This window comes from Pseudophryne corroboree, chromosome 2, assembly GCF_028390025.1.
Source record: "Pseudophryne corroboree isolate aPseCor3 chromosome 2, aPseCor3.hap2, whole genome shotgun sequence".
Lineage (NCBI taxonomy): Eukaryota > Metazoa > Chordata > Amphibia > Anura > Myobatrachidae > Pseudophryne > Pseudophryne corroboree.
In genome coordinates this window covers 888,411,774-888,428,106 of record NC_086445.1, presented here as the reverse complement: position 1 = coordinate 888,428,106, position 16,333 = coordinate 888,411,774, and the positions used below count along the sequence as shown (strand labels likewise).

At 48.0% G+C, this 16,333-nt stretch overlaps 1 protein-coding gene across 2 annotated transcripts in view; it reads left to right on the top strand.

Moving 5' to 3' along the window:
- The first annotated feature begins 11,827 nt into the window (after window positions 1–11,827).
- PIMREG (PICALM interacting mitotic regulator) overlaps window positions 11,828–16,333 on the top strand; it is a 55,544-nt gene continuing 51,038 nt past the window's right edge. The window contains exon 1 of one of the 2 annotated variants that reach the window (XM_063956004.1): window positions 11,828–11,999. The gene's annotated coding sequence lies outside the window, so the exon portion shown is untranslated. The remainder of the gene's footprint in view (window positions 12,000–16,333) is intronic. The other variant, XM_063956003.1, reaches the window with a different exon arrangement.

Sequence of the window (16,333 nt, the reverse complement as noted above, 5' to 3'; positions counted from 1 at the left end):
TGCTGAGACCCCCTGGGCAGCCGCCCAAGAAGAGCCCACCTTCCTAGTGGAATGGGCCTTGACCGATTTTGGTAACGGCAAACCAGCCGTAGAATGCGCTTGCTGAATCGTGTTACAAATCCAGCGAGCAATAGTTTGCTTTGAAGCAGGGGCACCAATCTTGTTGGATGCATACAGGACAAACAGCGCTTCAGTTTTCCTGACTCTAGCCGTTCTGGCCACGTAAATTTTCAAAGCCCTGACCACATCAAGTAACTCGGAATCCTCCAAGTCACGTGTAGCCACAGGCACCACAATAGGTTGGTTCATATGAAAAGATGACACCACTTTTGGCAGAAATTGCGAACGGGTCCGCAATTCTGCTCTATCCATATGGAAGATCAAATAGGGGCTTTTATGTGACAAAGCCGCTAATTCAGACACTCGCCTAGCCGAAGCCAAGGCTAATAACATGACCACCTTCCACGTGAGATATTTCAACTCCACCGTTTTAAGTGGTTCAAACCAGTGTGACTTTAGGAAACTTAACACCACGTTAAGATCCCAAGGTGCCACCGGAGGCACAAAAGGAGGCTGAATATGCAGCACTCCCTTTACAAAAGTCTGAACTTCTGGGAGAGAAGCCAATTCTTTTTGAAAGAAAATGGATAGGGCCGAAATCTGGACCTTAATGGAGCCTAATTTAAGGCCCAAATTCACTCCCGTTTGTAGGAAGTGAAGGAAACGGCCCAGATGGAATTCTTCCGTAGGAGCATTCTTGGTCTCACACCAAGAAACATATTTTCTCCATATACGGTGATAATGTTTTGCTGTTACTTCCTTCCTAGCCTTTATCAGCGTAGGGATAACCTCAACCGGAATGCCTTTTTCTGCTAGGATCCGGCGTTCAACTGCCATGCCGTCAAACGCAGCCGCGGTAAGTCTTGGAACAGACAGGGTCCCTGTTGCAACAGGTCCTGTCTTAGAGGAAGAGGCCACGGATCTTTTGTGAGCATTTCCTGCAGATCTGGATACCAGGTCCGTCTTGGCCAATCTGTAACAATGAGGATTGTTCTCACTCCTTTTCTTCTTATTATCCTCAACACCTTTGGTATGAGAGGAAGAGGAGGAAATACATAGACTGACTGGCACACCCACGGTGTCACTAGGGCGTCTACCGCTATTGCCTGAGGGTCTCTTGACCTGGCGCAATACCTCTTTAGCTTTTTGTTGAGGCGGGACGCCATCATGTCTATCTGTGGCAGTTCCCACCGACTCACAATCTGTGCGAAGACTTCCTGATGAAATCCCCACTCTCCCGGGTGTAGGTCGTGTCTGCTGAGGAAGTCTGCTTCCCAGTTGTCCACTCCCGGAATGAACACTGCTGACAGTGTGCTTACATGATTCTCCGCCCAGCGAAGAATTCTGGTGGCTTCCGCCATTGCCACTCTGCTCCTTGTGCCGCCTTGGCGGTTTACATGAGCCACTGCGGTGATGTTGTCTGACTGGATCAGAACTGGTTGGTCGCGAAGTAAGGTCTCCGCTTGACGTAGGGCGTTGTATATGGCCCTTAGCTCCAGGATGTTGATGTGAAGACAAGTCTCTTGACTTGACCAAAGACCCTGGAAATTTCTTCCCTGTGTGACTGCTCCCCAACATCGGAGGCTTGCGTCCGTGATCACCAGGATCCAATCCTGAATGCCGAATCTGCGGCCCTCGAGAAGGTGAGCACTGTGCAGCCACCACAGGAGTGACACCCTGGCCCTGGGGGACAGGGTGATCAACCGATGCATCTGAAGATGTGACCCGGACCACTTGTCCAGTAGGTCCCATTGGAAAGTCCTCGCATGGAACCTGCCGAAGAGAATGGCCTCGTATGACGCCACCATCTTTCCCAGGACTCGAGTGCAATGATGCACTGACACCTGTTTTGGTTTCAATAGGTTCTTGACCAGAGTCATGAGTTCCTGGGCATTCTCTATCGGGAGATAAACCCTCTTCTGGTCCGTGTCCAGAATCATGCCCAAGAAGGGTAGAAGAGTCGTAGGAACCAACTGCGACTTTGGAATATTGAGAATCCAGCCGTGTTGCTGTAACACTTTCAGTGAAAGAGATACACTGTTCAGCAACTGCTCTCTTGATCTCGCTTTTATGAGGAGATCGTCCAAGTACGGGATAATTGTGACACCTTGCTTCCCGCAGGAGCACCATCATTTCCGCCATTACCTTGGTGAAAATCCTCGGGCCGTTGAGAGACCAAACGGCAGCGTCTGAAATTGGTAATGACAATCCTGTACCGCAAATCTTAGGTATGCCTGATGAGGTGGATAAATGGGGACTTGAAGGTACGCATCCTTTATGTCCAGTGACACCATAAAATCCCCCCCCTTCCAGGCTTGCGATGACCGCTCTTAGCGATTCCATCTTGAACTTGAACCTTTTCAAGTATAGGTTCAGAGATTTTAAATTCAATATGGGTCTGACCGAACCGTCTGGTTTCGGGACTACAAACATGGTCGAATAATAACCCCTTCCCTGTTGAAGGAGGGGAACCTTGACCACCACCTGCTGAAGATACAATTTTTGTATTGCGTTTAACACCATCTCCCTCTCTTGGGGGGAAGATGGTAGGGGCGATTTGAAATACCGGCGAGGAGGCACCTCTTCGAATTCCAGCTTGTAACCCTGAGACACAATTTCTATTGCCCAAGGATCCACCTGGGAGTGAACCCACATGTGGCTGAAATTCCGAAGACGTGCCCCCACCGGGCCCGACTCCGCCAGTGGAGCCCCAGCGTCATGCGGTGGATTTTGCAGAGGCCGGGGAGGACTTCTGTTCCTGGGAACTAGCTGCGTTGTGCAGCTTCTTTCCTCTGCCCCTACCTCTGGCAAGAAAGGACGCACCTCGGACTTTCTTGTTTCTTTGTGAACGAAAGGACTGCATTTGATAATGTAGTGCTCTCTTAGGCTGTCAGGGAACATAAGGCAAAAAATTTGACTTTCCAGCTGTAGCTGTGGAGACCAGGTCCAAGAGACCTTCCCCGAACAATTCCTCACCCCTGTAAGGTAAAACCTCCATATGCCTTTTTGAGTCGGCATCACCTGTCCATTGCCGCGTCCACAGGACCCTTCTGGCAGAAATCGACATAGCGTTTATTCTAGAACCCAGTAGACTAATGTCTCTTTGAGCATCTCTCATATATAGGACAGCGTCTTTAATATGCCCCAGGGTCAATAATACAGTATCCTTATCTAGGGTATCCAATTCCTCAGATAAGGTATCCGTCCATGCCGCTACAGCACTACACACCCAGGCCGACGCAATTGCCGGTCTTAGTAAGGTACCCGAATGTGTATAAATGGACTTCAGGGTAACCTCCTGTTTGCGATCAGCAGCATCTTTTAGGGTAGCCGTATCCTGGGACGGCAGGGCTACCTTTTTGGATAAGCGTGTTAAAGCTTTGTCCACCCTAGGGGAGGATTCCCATCGTAGCCTATCCGTTGGCGGGAAAGGATACGCCATAAGAATCCGTTTGGAAATCTGCATTTTTTTTATCTGGAGATTCCCAAGCTTTTTCACATAACTCATTCAGTTCGTGTGAGGGGGGAAAAGTTACCTCAGGCTTCTTTCCCTTATACATATACACCCTCGTGTCAGGGACAGGGGTTTCCTCTGTGATGTGCAAAACATCCTTTATTGCTATAATCATATATCGAAGGGATTTAGCCAATTTTGGCTGTAACTTTGCATCATCGTAATCGACACTGGAATCAGAATCCATGTCGGTATCTGTGTCAACAATTTGGGATAGTGGGCGCTTATGAGACCCTGACGGTCCCTGCGACATAGGGTCAGGCACGGGTTGAGACCCTGACTGTCCCAATGCATCAGCCTTGTCCAATCTTTTATGCAAGGAATTAACATTATCATTTAAAACCTTCCATATATCCATCCAATCAGGTGTCGGCGCCGTCGGCGGAGAAACCACATTAATTTGCTCCCGCTCCTCTCCCACATAGCCTTCCTCCTCAGACATATCGACACAAGCGTACCGACACACCACACACACACAGGGAATGTCCCTTCTGAAGACAGTTCCCCCACAAGGCCCTTTTGAGAGACAGAGAGAGAGTATGCCAGCACACACCCCAGCGCTATAATATCCCAGGAATAACACAGTAACTTAATGTTAACCCAGTAGCTGCTGTTATGTATAGTTTTTGTGCCTAATTATGTGCCCCCCCCCCCCCCCTCTCTTTTCAACCCTCTTCTACCGTGTATCAGCAGGGGAGAGCCCGGGGAGCTTCCACTCAGCGGTGCTGTGGAGAAAAAATGGCGCTGGTGAGTGCTGAGGGAGAAGCCCTGCCCCCTCGACGGCGGGCTTCTGTCCCGCTTCAACAGTAATTTTGGCGGGGGGCTCATACATATATACAGTGCCCAGCTGTATATATGTGTACTTTTTGCCAACATGAGGTCCCAAAAGCTGCCCAGGGCGCCCCCCCCCTGCGCCCTGCACCCTTACAGTGACCGGAGTATGTGAGGTGTGTGGAGCAATGGCGCAGAGCTGCAGTGCTGTGCGTTACCTCAGTGAAGATCATGAAGTCTTCTGCCGCCTGTGAAGTCTTCTTTCTTCTCATACTCACCCGGCTTCTATCTTCCGGCTCTGTGAGGGGGACGGCGGCGCGGCTCTGGGACGGACGGCGAGGGTGAGATCCTGCGTACCAATCCCTCTGGAGCTAATGGTGTCCAGTAGCCTAAGAAGCAGGACCTAGCTTCAGAGAGTAGGGCTGCTTCTCTCCCCTCAGTCCCACGATGCAGGGAGTCTGTTTCCAGCAGAGCTCCCTGAAAATAAAAAACCTAACAAAATACTTTCTATCAGTAAACTCAGGAGAGCTCACTGAAAAGCACCCAGCTCCTCTGGGCACAGTATCAAACTGAGGTCTGGAGGAGGGGCATAGAGGGAGGAGACAGTGCACACCAGGAACTAAGGCACTCATTCTGAGTTGTTCGCTCGCTAGCTGCTTTTAGCAGCATTGCACACGCTAAGCTGCCGCCCTCTGGGAGTGTATCTTAGCTTAGCAGAATTGCGAACGAAAGATTCGCTAAATTGCGAATAGAAATTTCTTAGCAGTTTCTGAGTAGCTCGACACTTACTCTGCCACTGCGATCAGTTCAGTCAGTTTCGTTCCTGGTTTGACGTCACAAACACACCCAGCGTTCGCCCAGGCACTCCCCCGTTTCTCCAGCCACTCCCGCGTTTTTCCCAGAAACGGCAGCGTTTTTTCACACACACCCATAAAACGCCCAGTTTCCGCCCAGAAACACCCACTTCCTGTCAATCACACTCCGATCACCAGAACGAAGAAAAATCCTCGTAATGCCGTGAGTAAAATACCTAACTTTTGAGTAAAATAACTAAGCGCATGCGCTCTGCGAACATTGCGCATGCGCAGTAAGCGACTAATCGCAATATAGCGAAATTCGACAACGAGCAAACAACTCGGAATGAGGGCCTAAATTCTTTCTTAAAGTGCCCATGTCTCCTGCGGAGTCCGTCTATCCCCATGGTCCTTACGGAGTCCCCAGCATCCTCTAGGACGTTAGAGAAAGTGAGCGATTTGGTAAGGTTTTTCAGTTTTTTTTAAAGTGGCAATCATTTACACTGCAAAACCTGGTTCATCTTGCTTTGTAAATGATTGCCACTTTAAAAAAAAAACTGCAAAACCTTACCAAATCTCTCATTTTTTGAAACTCTCACTTTATTACATTTGGCCCCTGGTGTCTGCTGGTGAGACTTGACACTCTACAGGAAGCAAAACATTCTTGTATGAACCATGAATATATTTAAGCAGAGTTACAGTATTTCTCATTACTATCCAGTGTGCAGTGCAGTATACAGTGCATATTATATACTTTATACACATCTGCCCCATTGTGTGTTTCCTGTGCCGCCTTCACCAGAACATGAATGCCATATACAGACCCCAATATTGCAATCTACTAATCACTATATGGATTTAAGAAAATAAGATTTTACTTACCGGTAAATCTATTTCTCGTAGTCCGTAGTGGATGCTGGGGACTCCGTAAGGACATGGGGAATAGACGGGCTCCGCAGGAGACATGGGCACTTTAAGAAAGAATTTAGATTCTGGTGTGCTCTGGCTCCTCCCTCTATGTCCCTCTTCCAGACCTCAGTTAGAGAAACTGTGCCCGGAAGAGCTGACAGTACAATACCAGCCACACCAATCACACCGTATAACTTGTGATAAACTTACCCAGTCAACAGTATGAACAACAACAGAGCATCAGTTCAACCCTGATGCAACAATAACATAGCCCTTATTGCAGCAATAACTATATACAAGTATTGCAGAAGAAGTCCGCACTTGGGACGGGCGCCCAGCATCCACTACGGACTACGAGAAATAGATTTACCGGTAAGTAAAATCTTATTTTCTCTAACGTCCTAGTGGATGCTGGGGACTCCGTAAGGACCATGGGGATTATACCAAAGCTCCCAAACGGGCGGGAGAGTGCGGATGACTCTGCAGCACCGATTGAGCAAACATGAGGTCCTCATCAGCCAGGGTATCAAACTTGTAGAACTTCGCAAAAGTGTTTGAACCTGACCAAGTAGCAACTCGGCATAGTTGTAATGCCGAGACCCCTCAGGCAGCCGCCCAAGAAGAGCCCACCTTCCTAGTGGAATGAGCTTTAACTGATTTAGGCAGCGGCAATCCAGCCGCAGAATGAGCCTGCTGAATCGTGTTACAGATCCAGCGAGCAATAGTTTGCTTTGAAACAGGAGCACCCAGCTTGTTGGATGCATACAGGATAAACAGCGACTCCGTTTTCCTGACCCTAGCCGTTCTGTTTACATAAACCTTCAAAGCCCTGACCACATCCAGTAACTCGGAATCCTCCAAGTCACGAGTAGCCAAAGGCATCACAATAGGTTGGTTCATATGAAAAGATGACACCACTTTTGGCAGAAATTGTGGACTGGTCCGCAATTCTGCTCTATCTATATGGAAAGCCAGATAGGGGCTTTTATGTGACAAAGCCGCTAAATCTGACACACGCCTAGCCGAAGCCAAGGCTAATAGCATGACCACCTTCCACGTGAGATATTTTAACTCCACCGTTTTAAGTGGGTCAAACCAGTGTGATTTCAGTAAACTTAACACCACGTTAAGATCCCAAGGTGCCACTGGAGGCACAAAAGGAGGCTGAATATGCAGCACTCCCTTAACAACGTCTGAACTTCTGGTAGAGAAGCCAACTCTTTTTGAAAGAAAATGGATAGGGCCGAAATCTGGACCTTAATGGAGCCCAATTTTGGGCCCAAATTCACTCCTGACTGTAGAAAGTGAAGGAAACGGCCCAGCTGGAATTCCTCTGTAGGAGCATTCCTGGCCTCACAACAAGAAACATCTTTTCGCCATATACGGTGATAATGTTTAGCTGTCACGTCCTTCCTAGCCTTTATCAGCGTAGGAATGACCTCGTCCGGAATGCCCTTTTCTGCTAGGATCCGGCGTTCAACCGCCATGCCGTCAAACGCAGCCGCGGTAAGACTTGGAACAGACAGGGCCCCTGTTGCAACAGGTCCTGTCTTAGAGGAAGAGGCCACGGGTCCTCTGTGAGCATTTGTTGCAGATCTGGATACCAGGTCCTTCGTGGCCAATCTGGAACAATGAGGATTGTTCTCACTCCTCCTTTCCTTATAATCCTCAGCACCTTGGGAATGAGAGGAAGAGGAGGAAATACATAGACCGACTGGAACATCCACGGTGTCACCAGGGCGTCTACCGCTATTGCCTGAGGGTCTCTTGACCTGGCTCAATATGTAGTTTTTTGTTGAGGCGGGATGCCATCATGTCCACCTGTGGCAGTTCCCACCGATATGTGATCTGTGTGACGACTTCCTGATGAAGTCCCCACTCTCCCGGGTGGAGGATATGTCTGCTGAGGAAGTCTGCTTCCCAGTTGTCCACTCCCGGGATGAACACTGCTGACAGAGAGCTTACGTGATTCTCCGCCCAGCGAAGAATTCTGGTGGCTTCTGCCATTGCCACTCTGGTCCTTGTGCCGCCTTGGCGGTTCACCTGAGCCACTGCGGTGATGTTGTCTGACTGAATCAGAACCAGTTGGTCGCGAAGCAAGTGCTTCGCTTGACGTAGGACGTTGTATACGGCCCTTAGTTCCAGGATGTTGATGTGAAGGCAAGTCTCTTGACTTGACCACAGACCTTGGAAATTTCTTCCCTGTGTGACTGCTCCCCACGCTCGGAGGCTAGCGTCCGTGGTCACCAGGACCCAGTCCTGAAATCCGAATCTGCGTCCCTCTAGAAGGTGAGAACTCTGCAGCCACCACAGGAGTGACACCCTGGCCCTGTGGGACAGGGTGATTAACCGATGCATCTGAAGATGTGATCCGGACCATTTGTCCAGTAAGTCCCATTGGAAGGTCCTCGCATGGAACCTGCCGAAGGGAAGGAAGGGCCTCGTATGATGCCACCATCCTTCCCAAGACTCGAGTGCAGTGAAGCACTGACACCTGTTTTGGTTTTAATAGATTCCTGACATGAGCTCCTGAGCTCTCTCTATCGGGAGATAAACCCTTTTCTGGTCTGTGTCCAGAATCATGCCTAGGAAAGGCAGATGAGCCGTAGGAACCAACTGCGACTTTGGAATATATAGAATCCAGCCGTGTTGCCGTTACACTTCCAGAGAAAGTGATACGCTGTTCTGCTCTCTTGATCTCGCTTTTATGAGGAGATCGTCTAAGTACGGGATAATTGTGACACCTTGCTTCCGCAGGAGCACCATCATTTCCGCCATTACCTTGGTGAAGATTCTCGGGGCCGTGGAGAGACCAAACGGCAATGCCTGAAATTGGTAATGACAACCCTGTACCGCAAATCTGAGGTACGCCTGATGAGGTGGATAAATGGGGACATGAAGGTATGCATCCTTTATGTCCAGAGACACAATAAAATCTCCCCCTTTCATGCTTGCGATGACCGCTCTTAGCGATTCCATCTTGAACTTGAACCTTTTCAGGTATATGTTCAGGGATTTTAAATTCAATATGGGTCTGACCGAACCGTCCGGTTTCGGGACTACAACATGGTCGAATAATAACCCCCTCCTTGTTGAAGGAGGGGAACCTTGACCACCACCTGTTGAAGATACAATTTGTGAATTGCAGTTAACACTATTTCCCTCTCGTGGGGGGAAGCCGGCAGGGCCGTCGGTGAGGGGGCATTTCCTCAAAGTCCAGCTTGTATCCCTGAGACACAATATCTATTGCCCAGGGATCCAACAAGGAGTGATCCCACTTGTGGCTGAACTTACTAAGACGTGCCCCCACCGGGCCTAGCTCCTCCTGTGGAGCCCCAGCGACATGCAGTGGATTTTGTAGAGGGCGGGGAGGACTTCTGTTCCCGGGAACTAGCTGTGTTGTGCAGCTTCTTTCCTCTGCCCCTGCCTCTGGCAAGAAAGGACGCACCTCAGACTTCTTGTTTCTTTGTGTTCGAAAGGCTGCATTTGATAATGTCGTGCTTTCCTAGGCTATGCAGGAATATAAGACAAAATATCAGAATTACCAGCTATAGCTGTGGAGACCAGGTCCGAGAATCCTTCTCCACACAATCCTCAGCCTTCCATATGCCTCTTAAGTCGGCATCACCTGTCCATTGCATATTCTACAGGACACGTCAAGCAGAAATCGACATAGCGTTGACTCTAGAACCCAGTAGACTAATGTCTCTTTGGGCATGTTTTATATATATATATATATACACATACTAGGGTCTCAATCTCTGCTGATAAGGTACCTGTCCACGCTGCTACAGCGCTATAAACCCATGCCGACACAATCGCCGGTCTGAGTAGTGTACCAGAATGTGCACGCTATCTGCAGGATCCCTGAGGATAGCTGTTAAGTCAGGGCTACCTTTTTGGCAAACGTGACACCCTAGGGGAAGATTCCCATCGTATCCTGGCCCTAGTAGGGAAAGGATACTCCCTGAGAATTCTTTGTGGGAAACTGCAGTCTCTTGTCTGGAGATTCCCGCTCTTTTTCATCATGAGAGGAGGGAAATTTACCTCAGCTTTCTTCCCCTTAAACATGTGTACCCTTGTGTCAGGGACAGATGAGTCATCAGTGATATGCAAATCATCTTTTATTACAATAATCATATATTGAATACTTTTCTGCCATTTTGGCTGTAACTTTGCATTATCGTAGTCGACACTGGAGTCAGACTCCGTGTCGATATCAGTGTCTATTATTTTGGATAGTGATCATTGAGAGACTCTGAAGGTCTCTGCGACATAGGGACAGACATGGGTAGATTCCCTGTCTGTTCTCTAATCTTTTGTGCAATAAATTCACCTTAGCACTTAATTACACATATCCAAACAGGTGTCTGCGTTGTCGAGGGAGACACCCTCACACACACACACATTTGCTCCATCTCCTCCTTAGGGGAGCCTTTTAGCTCAGACATGTCGACACACACGTACCGACACACCACACACTCAGGGAATGCTCATCTGAAGACAATTCCCCCATAAGGCCCTTTGGGGAGACAGAGAGAGAGTATGCCAGCACACACCCCAGCGCTATTAACCCAGGAATAACACAGTAACTTAATGTTAACCCAGTAGCTGCTGTTTATATTGATTTTTGCGCCTAATTATGTGCCCCCCCCCCTCTCTTTTTACCCTCTTCTACCGTGTAACTGCAGGGGAGAGACTGGGGAGCTTCCTCTCAGCGGTGCTGTGGAGAAAAAACATGGCGCTGGTGAGTGCTGAAGAAGCCCCGCCCCCTCGCTTAAATATAAATTTTCTTGGCGGGGGCTCATACATATATACAGTGCCCAACTGTATATATGCTAAACTTTTGCCAAAGAGGTCCCAATTGCTGCCCAGGGCGCCCCCCCCCCTGCACCCTTACAGTGACCGGAGTATGTGAGATGTGTGTGGGAGCAATGGCGCACAGCTGCAGTGCTGTGCGCTACCTCAGTGAAGACAGGAGTCTTCTGCCGCCGATTTCGAAGTCTTCTTGCTTCTTATGCTCACCCGGCTTCTGTCTTCCGGCTTTGCGAGGGGGACGGTGGCGCGGCTCTGGGATCGGACGACGAGGGTGAGATCCTGTGTACGATCCCTCTGGAGCTAATGGTGTCCAGTAGCCTAAGAAGCACGACCTATCTTCAGAGAGTAGGGCTGCTTCTCTCCCCTCAGTCCCAGATGCAGGGAGTCTGTTGCCAGCAGAGCTCCCTGAAAATAAAAAACCTAACAAAATACTTTCTTACAGCAAGCTCAGGAGAGCTCAATGAACAGCACCCAGATCGTCCGGGCACAGATTCAAACTGAGGTCTGGAGGAGGGACATAGAGGGAGGAGCCAGAGCACACCAGAATCTAAATTCTTTCTTAAAGTGCCCATGTCTCCTGCGGAGCCCGTCTATTCCCCATGGTCCTTACGGAGTCCCCAGCATCCACTAGGACATTAGAGAAACACTATTTATGAAGCATAGTGCAAAGGACCATACTGCCACGGTTGTGTCTATGCGAAGAGAAACTAGACGCTACCATACTGCCATGATTGGGGCAGCAGCAGCATCCTCTCCGGAGGCCTGTGTCTGTCTTCTCTCTGAGTGGGATGAGGAACGTTTTTGAATTTTCCGCCCTGGCTGGGATCGCAGCACTAGTGCTGGCAGGCTGCAGCTATACAGTATGTATTTGGGAACACCTCTTTCCTCTCCCAAACCCTCTTCCGCCCAGAGAGTGACACTGTTCCCCGTGTAACCCTGTAACTCCCGGGCCGTGCGGAAAACCGTGGAGCTGCAGCCGCAGAGCCACCCAGCAGTGAGGCGCCGGGAGGGTTAATCTCTCTGGCAAGAGGCCTCCAATGGGAAGCTGGAGGGGCGGAGCCGGGGTTGGCAGCGCGGCAGAATTGAACGCAGACTGAACAGAAGAGTCCTGGAGCCCGTGTGATAAGTGCCCGGTGAGTGTATATGTGTATCGTTATGTATGGTATATGTATGATGTTATGGCTGTAGCGTGTAGCCAGGGTGCGGGTGACGTGCTCTGCGCTCTCTGCATACAGTACAGCCGCTGATTGCCAGCAATGTACAGAATGCACTCTGCGCTCTGATCCAGCCCAGCCCTTTGTCCCAGAGCTGGGTGTTCCTTCCTAGTAGTGACTGTTCTATCTATGCTGTTCGTAGCCATGAAAAATAAAGTAGTACATGACTGACGTATAATGCACCAAAGGGGTGTTTTATTGTAGTAACGGTACAGCTCCAGTGAGTAGCTGGATACTTCTACACTGCATACTTATAGTAACCATATGTGAACAACTAGGCTGCTTTCTGCACACTGACCTGTCCCTGTTTTGTTCCACTTTGTTTTCCTGGACACCACTTTTAATGGAGATTTATTAATCCAGACCTAATTATTGTATTTGCTAATATTCATATTTGTATACAATGTGTGTTATGTGTAATGGGTGTGGTTCGTTTTATTGACAATGTTTAGGTCGACATTCACTAGGTCGACATGGATGGAAGGTCGACAGGGTTTCTAGGTCGACATGTGCTAGGTCGACAGGTCTAAAGGTCGACATGAGGAAATTTTTTTTTTTTTTGGTGTCGTTTTCTTCGTAGAGTGACCGGGATCCCAAATTAGTGCACCGCGTCCCGTCGCATGGCCCGCTTCGCTCGCCATGCTTCGGGCATGGTGCCTTCGCTCGGCACACTTTACCGTTCCAATCGTAGTCCACGTGGATCGTTAAGTATGAAAAAATCCCCCCCCCCAAAAAAATGTGAAAAACTCATGTCGACCTTTAGACCTAGCACATGTCGACCTAGAAACCCTGTCGACCTTCCATCCATGTCGACCTAGTGACTGTCGACCTATAGTGGTCGACCTAGACACTGTCGATCTTCAGACCGGATCCCATGTGTAATACCCTCATGTGGGCAGGTGTACATGCTACGTGTAATACCCTCATGTGGGCAGATGTATATGCTACGTGTAATACGGTTACCATCGTGGGCAGGGGTATATGGTAATTGATGCATGCTTGGAATGTTCATTGAACGCCTTTTCAGAGCCCTTAACCATACACTTGTTGTTTTCTAGTTGCGTGTTATATATTTAATGACACCCATGATATATCTGTGCTGATTTTTCTTTCAAGAGAAACTAATTTCAGTTTTCAAAAGTAAAATAAAAATCTGCCAGATATATGTAATGTGACATTTGTTCTATATTTGTTGTTTGTACTGACTTGCGCTCAAAAAGTGTCCATTGTTTTTGGTGTTTTATGTATCCAAATATGAGCATCTTATGTATACATACTGTGTATCAATGTCAAGATCAAACCCGATCTACAAAATATTCACTGCATGAAAGTTTGCATGTACTGCTGGTGAAATGTGGTCTAGCGCAGTGGGTCTCAAGCTGTGTGCCCTAGTCACCCTGGGGTGCCTCAGTGCACTTGCAGGGGTTCCTTGGATTGGTGGTCCAGGACCAATTTAAATTATTTATGGTTATTGTAAGGCAGAGGTTCTCAAACTCTGTCCTCGGGGGCACACACAGTGCATGTTTTGCAGGTCTCCTCACAGAATCGCAAGTGAAATAATTAGCTCCACCTGTTGACCTTTTTAAAATGTCAGTGAGTAATTAATACACCTGTGCACCTGCTGGGTTACCTGCAAAACATGCACTGTGTGTGCCCCCGAGGACCGAGTTTGAGAACCTCTGTTGTAAGGGATCAGTATGGAATACCTACAATCAAAATCCAGACAAGGTCAAAATACAGCATACTTGCCTACCTGACCCTCTCCATGAGGCAGAAAATGCTCTGTTCCTGGACTTTCCTGGTAATGTATGATTGCCATCACCTGTGGTGAGCTAGTTAATTGATAAGAAAGGTGTTTCACCACAGGTGATGGCAATCATACATTACCAGGAAAGTCCAGGAACAGAGCATTTTCTCCCTCATGGAGAGGGTCAGGTAGGCAAGTATGAAATACAGACATTTAAAATGTCGACAGGTGAAAAAGTCGACATAAGTTTTTCATTGTTTTTTGGTGTGTATGTTGACATGGACACCCTATAAGTGTACCGCGTCCCCTCATATGTCTCGCTGCGGTCGCCATTCTTCGGACACTGTGCTTGCCTGCGCTCGGCACACTATTATATTCCCCCTCCAGGTCCACTGGGATGGTAAAGTATAAACAAGTCGTTTTCAATGAAAAACTCACGTCGACTTTTTGACCTTGTAGGGATTTTGACCATCGGTCAATGGTTGTAGGGATTTTGACCATCGGTCAATGGTTGTCGGGATTTTGACCATCGGTCAATGGTTGTCGGGATTTTGACCGTCGGGATTTTGATTGTTGGTAAATTGACCGCATCCCTCATTGAAATAGGCTAAACCAGTGCTGGTGGCTGTCTTTAATAAAATATATGGACAAACACAAGCAAATCCTGTTCCTGTCAACATAGTTGAACCCTTTTGATGACCAAAAACACAATTAAATTCCTTTCTAAATTTCTCAATAAGAAACTTTTGCCTTAGGGGTGCCATGAAAAAAATTCTGATGCTCTAGGGCGCAAAAGTTTGGGAACCAATCTTCTAAAGTATTCTGCGTTCTACTGTACTTCAGTGACACAACACTGCTGTGTTTATTGACAATAAATCTACTAAAATGGCAAATATAGTGCAGAATGAAGATAGACCCGCGTTGACCTGGCAATATACCGGGTTATTTGTGGGGCGTGAAAGGGGTATTACCAAGTTCCAAAATAAACTGCTTATAATTTCTTAAACTCGCACTTGCTTACCTTGATTTGCAGAGGTAGGACTGTTAACAGGATCCAGTCGGGATCCTGGCCGTCTGAATGCTGATGCCGGAATTCCGACACTGCTCAGAATACTGGCATCGGCATCCCGACAAGGTTCACGAACCCACTGCCAGAATCCAGACAGTCTGGATCCCGAATAAACGTATGCTGGATGCGGAGAGGTAAGCTGGGGGGGGGGGGGGGGGGGAGAGAGTCATGATTAGGCACCCTCGGTTTGGGTTAGACTGCGGGAAGGGGGAGGGGTTAGGCTTAAGCGCCAGCGGGGAGTGTAAGGCTGTGGGGGCGTTTTAGGGTCAGGCTGCAGAGTCGCCAGGACAGGGCCTCCAAAAGGATGTCCCTGCAATCAGTAAGAAGTGATTGCATATATGATCACTAATACCCCTTTCAGACGAGCATAAATTTCGCAACCTAGGTTGAAGCTGATATCGTCCCGGGATGTAGCGCAGTGTCAAGGCAACCCAACACCCGTCCTCTGCATAGAAGGAGGCAGCCCTTGTAGATGATCATCTCCAAGCACCGCCTGCTGTAGCGTTGGCGGTGACTTCACCAACCCAGAAATATATCGGGTCTGGCCGCAAGTCTGAAATGGGTCTCAAGTCAGGTCGCACCCATGTGCAAATTTCCGGATTCGACCCGGCTCATCTAATGTGAAAGGGGTATTAGTTTCTTGTTTCTGCCTCCTAGTGCAGTACTGTCTGCGCCGACCTTACTCGAATATGCTTTGATAAGTACAGTAAGTAGCTGCCTTTACCTTCATAGTGTCATGTACAGAAGTGTGTACCTGCTGTAGGAATTTTAGGATTGCAACACAGTCTCAAATGAGCACCAAAAAATGACCATCTTTATGTTCTCGTCCTTCGGAGGATACTTTTATATTTAATGTCTTCAGCTCAGTACTAATTTGTTTTTGTCGTTTTTTTGTCAAATGCTTGTTTTCAAATTGTCTATTACAAATAACATTTTATCTTAACATAGAATTTGACGGCAGATAAGAACCACTTGGCCCATCTAGTCTGCCCCCTTTTTTTTATCCTTTAGGTAATCTCAACCCTTTTTGAACCTTAATTCTTTGTAAGGATATTTTTATGCCTATCCCAAGCTTGTTTAAATTGCTCTACAGATTTGCACTCTACCACCTCCACTTCTTGTATCTTGTACTGAGAAATATAAAGAATGCTAGAATATGAGCCAGAGTGCTGTCACCTTGTATCCGGATGACACATAGACAGTATCTAGTTAGACAGTCAATAGGTGGACACCATATGTTACAGACATTAGGTCGTCAGGGTCAAAAGGTCGACATGAAAAACGTAGACAGTACAAATGGTCGACATGGTCAAAAGATCGACACGAAAAAAGGTAGAAACCGCTTTTTAAATTTTTTTTTTTACATGTTTTTGGACTTTTTCAAACCTTCTCTATCCATGTCAGCATAGAGTTGGTTATAAACCTTGTGGCGAGTGC